Source organism: Pterocles gutturalis, unplaced genomic scaffold, assembly GCF_000699245.1.
Source record: "Pterocles gutturalis isolate BGI_N339 unplaced genomic scaffold, ASM69924v1 scaffold25838, whole genome shotgun sequence".
Taxonomy (NCBI): domain Eukaryota; kingdom Metazoa; phylum Chordata; class Aves; order Pterocliformes; family Pteroclidae; genus Pterocles; species Pterocles gutturalis.
The window spans coordinates 50,070-55,187 of record NW_010126413.1 but is presented as its reverse complement, the minus strand read 5'-3'; positions in this window follow the sequence as shown (position 1 = coordinate 55,187).

The following is a 5,118-nucleotide window of genomic DNA, read 5'->3' as shown; positions in this document are numbered from 1 at the left end:
ATAAAAGAAACGGCAGTTTCCTTCAAAGAAAAGAATCAGATAGTGAAACCAGCCTAAAAAGGACCATAGCAGACACACAGCTCCTGGGCCTTTTTGCCTCTAGCATTCTTCTCCAAACGTCCCAATGAAAAAATGGACAGAGAAATACGGTCTAAGTGGCTGAATAGTTATGGGCCCTAGGGAGGAAACTGGACTCCAAGCTTTAGGATACATCAGAAAGTTTATTTGTCAAGCAGTGTGTCTTGCTGGCTCTGACAAAGGGACACCAGTAGGGATGCTCTCTCTAGTGTCAATAATAGGCTTTATAGGTCCAGTCTCAGAACGTAATCTTCCATCATTGCACACCTTTTACAGACTGTCAGATAAGTACCCAGGGTTATAAACAATGCTCTTTTTGGAATTGTTTTCAACTTCTGTTTAGGATACAGTCACCTGCAGAGGATGTTGTAGTGTTATGTCAAAAGCAAGGTCTCACAGTAGTGAGATTTGCCTGATGTAGAGATTATTCAGTTCTGACGTCCAAGACAGCGAAAAAATAAGCTTTCAGTGTTGTTATGGCTTGTAGGTTCATACATTGTTGTAGAAAGAATATAACTTGTATGGATACTACCATATCTGATATGTCAGTCTGTTTCATAAGACTGTTACAAGCTTTTTCTATGCATTTCCAGCAGTTCAGTGTACATTCATGGTTTTTAAATGCACAGCTGATGATTTATGAAATGTATGTCCTCATCAAAAGTACTCTTTGCTTCCCATGGAAGTCAAGGGTAGAACTTCTTGTGGGAGGAGAAGGCTAACACTGAGTGATTTGAAAATCCTATGACTGTATGCATGTGATGTCAATGAGAAAAGCAGTGAGCAGCCAAAAGTAAGATTCTCTACTAACTGTAAGAATTAATTCTTGCAGGTCTTGTGTTTTTCTTCACATCTCTTTTGGTGTCTTGCAACATAAAAAATCATTCTAATAGCTACTTTTACAATACAAATGTACATGCAAAGAAAAATTCCACTTTCAGGACCAGTCTTTTCTCCCTCTGCCTGCAAGGAAAATGAGAAGTCAATTAAATCATACAGAATCATTATTAAGGTTGGAAAAAGACCTCAAGGATCATCAAGTCCAACTGTCAACCCAACACCACCTAAACCACTAAACCATGTCCCTAAGCACCACATCTACACGTTTCTTGAACACCTCCAGGGATGGTGACTCCACCACTTCCCTGGGCCGCCTGTTCCAATGCCTGATCCCTAATATGCTAATACATTTTTTATTTGACTAAATGGAAAAATCAAATGCAGGCAGAATGTCAAAAGACACAGTCATTTAGCAGGCCATGAAAAGAGAACAAAGGAAATGAGCAGATAGAAAGGAAAGAACTCCAATGAACTATTTTTTTCTTTCCCTGTCTCTTCCGTGAAACTGTTTTTAGTTGCATCATTCTTTGGCTTTCTCAGCAGCTGTGCTGTTATATTTGGGCTTCTTTATTCTAAAATTCTGTGGAATCTATACCAGACTCTGGAACAACAGTCTTTAGCATTGGAATTACATTTGTCCCCATCTATCCAAGTGAGCGGTACTGACTATGTCGGTACTGAAGTAACTGAGAGTCCTCAGAAAGCTCTTTAGCGCTCTGCCTTATCTGTTAATACTGCTTAAATCTTGCTACTTAAATGGTCCTACCTAGACTTGGTATGTTGCCAGAATGACAGATGTTCCGGCAACTGCTGTTTATTTTACTTAGGAATGCTTTTTCGTAGATTTTTAGGGCATCACTTATATGAGACACTGTGTGCTTTAGGAACGGTATTTTTATGTGTTGCTATTATCATTGTCATTATAAGTTTCAGTATCTGCACCTTAAAAATTATTATTAATAACCAGTCCAGCAAGTAATAAATCCAGTCCTTCATATTTAATTTACATTACAAGATGAACCTTACCAGTATCTCTACACTGGCATCCTACCTGCTTTTTCCCATATTTCCCAGTTGCAATGCATGGGTAGGTGATGAGGAATATTAGTAGCACCCTGTAATAAATGTCATATATCTCATGCCTTCCTGTATTTATGACTTGATTACTGAGGGAACTGGTGTTTGTAAGGAAAGGAATAAAAAAAAATGGAAAAGAGAAGACTTGAATTGTGCTGGTTACACTTTGCACTTTCTTTCTTGTCAAAATAAACTGTTTCTTTTGTATTTTGAAGTCAAAGATTAAATTCCTAGAATAATTATATGCTTCACATTCTGAGTCTCTTGATATGTAACATACCAGTAAACTACCTGTAAATAGTCAAGAACCTATTAAGAAGTTAATTAATTATATGGGAACTGCTGAAGAGGAACACAAGGCATGTCAAATGAGAAGGTGAGGGCAGTCCTCTTTTATCAGCCTCTGGTCTCTGCCAGTAGTCTGGTACATTTGTCAAAACTGGAACAGACCATAAAAAAGAAATCTTAAACCTTTAAAACATTTAAAGCAAAAGCAAAAAAAAAAAAAAAAAAAAACCAAACCAGAAACCTACCCTCCAAAAAACCCCAACACTTGAAACTCAGCAAAAACAACAGTTAACAAGTACTTTGGGTCAGAAGCAGAATAAGATCCAGTAAGTAGTTTAGGTAACACTTCCAAGTGTAATCAAAGTAAAAATATTAAATAACCAATTTTTTTTTCTACTGCTTAGATCAATGACTGTTGTGAGACACAGAAAAAAATACGTGCATTCACCATAGAGAGTTGGAGAAATGGTGTTTTACTTTGCCATAGGGCTCTTGCAATGTGTTAAAAGTTATGCTAGCGTAGAGGGATCTAGTAAGGTAGTCAAAGATTTTTTGTAACGTCAGTTTATCACAGGATTCTGCAGTAGTTTTTTTAATAGATACTACAAGTGTTTAAGTACATATTCATGTGTCATATGGATGTAAGCAAATATGTATATCCATATAGTTTGCCATAATGTCTAAGTTCACAACTTCGGCTACAGGTTTGCTTTTCCTCTGTTATGGCAGGTCATGGTTTGCTCCTTCATGATGGTTTCTTCAGGCAGTTATATAGTGGTTGCCAGATTTAGGCAATTGAAAAATGAATAAGAACTCGTGCATGGTGGTTATAAGAATAATAATAACCTATCAGCTAAGTTTTTTCAGATTTTTACCTGTATTGTGCATTTTGACAAGTAAACAGATACAATACAGTGGTGCTATTTCTCTTCTAAGGTTAAGGTTTCTTCTTCCTTACAGCTGGGTTTTCACTCCTGTAAGAGTAGGGCTGAGAATGCTGTGGGATGGATTCTGACAGCAGCTTATATGCAATGTCAGTAATATCTCCCTAGGAAAGGAGAGCATAGTGTCACTGATGCAACAGTGCTCACAAGAATACAGTATTTTACAATATTTAATCCTGCTTGTGGGCAGTCTACCCTACTCCACGCCAAAGCCTGAGAAAGCTCCAGTTCTGCATTTACGTGACAGGTTTTAATTTCTCATGTCAGTTCATGACTGTCCGTATACACAAAGTTCTGAGTAGGTCTCTGTGTGTCCAGATATGGCTGTCAGTACCGATTATGGCACCCTTCTTTGTCTTTCCTGTTTCATATCATCCAGGGATTAGGAAGCTATCAGCTCTTTATTTATGGGAATTATTTTTGCCTCACATTAAGGAAGTCATATATTGTTATGTTGGTAAGCACCATGCAAATGAATAGATAATAAACACTGTGCTGAGACTGTTTGGATAGATACTGCCAAAATGGCTCCAGCCAAGCACTGTTAGTCATTAATTTTTCCTTTTCTTCCTTTTTGTAGGCTGATTTAATGTAAAAGTTTTCAATTTTTTAATTTTTATTATTTAGCAATATTTTATTGTTTTATTGTTTTATTTTCCTCATATATTCAACATACATTAACATGTTTACATATGTGCGTTGTAGGAAACACCCTTTTAATAAATCAGAAATATCAAATATAGTCACATAATCTCTGAGACTACTCTCTTGATATTGAAATAGAAATACAAAACTCAATTTGCTTGCTCTAGAAATGTTCAATTCAATGCAATAAATAAGCTTTCTCTTTAATTAGCAGAATTAGTACTTTCAAGAAGAAATCAATTTAGACTGACACAATTTCAAAAGGGATAACATTTTTGGAGTAGGATTAGTAAAGCAGATGGCATCTGTGGAGCGGCAAAAGACCTAAAGCTCAGGCTTTCTTCAAACAAGCACCTAATTGTTCAAATACATTTCTGAAGTTTAAAAAAGTAATTGCGTTAACAGTTAAAAATCTTGTGAGACCATGTGCTTTTACTAGTATTAGCGCTTCCTAGGTAACGTTTTTTAAGCAGTCAGAAGGGCAGGCGTGCATGAAACATGTCTTTTCATTTCAGAGCCTCCAGAGCAATTCTATTCTCCAGATTCAGAGGGAGCATCCAGTGCCGAACGGAGATATAATACTGCCTTTTTAAAAAAATACCATAACTGGCTCTCATGTCCTGAGCAGGGATGTCACGTTTAGGAAAACCATGATTCCCTCAGGACTGACTTCTCATTTACTACTTCAAAAAATTATATGTCTCAAGGGAACTTCTTAAGGCATCTTCAAGCCTCTTTTTCCTTCTAGTCTCATTTGTTTTGGTATTATGAATCCTACAACTCCCTAATGTATCATGTGAGGTTGCTGAAGTACATGCTCTTGCTGCAACTGAGATGTGAAGGAAGGGATACTTGTTTAGGGATTACTCCTGCCCCTTGCTCAGATGTTCCAGCCATTTCAATGCAGGCTTTACATCCAGATTTTCTTGTTTATCTGGCAGTTCATTATTTAAGGCCAGCCTGTCAAAATACGTTAAATATTCTTTGGGAAACATGGTCACATCTTTGAGACACCACAAATATGTTTAATACAAAAAAGATTGGCTTGATAAAAGAAACATGACAAACTTGCATCCCCCACAATGCTTTTCTGCTGTTCCATGTAGATTTCTAAGAGCATCAGTACAAAATGACAAATTTCATGGCAATAAATTCCTGGAAAAGGCACAGAAAGACACCAGCAAAGCAGTGAAAATGATTGCTGATGATTTATTCTAACTACTTGACCTTGTGATGTCTCCCCCAG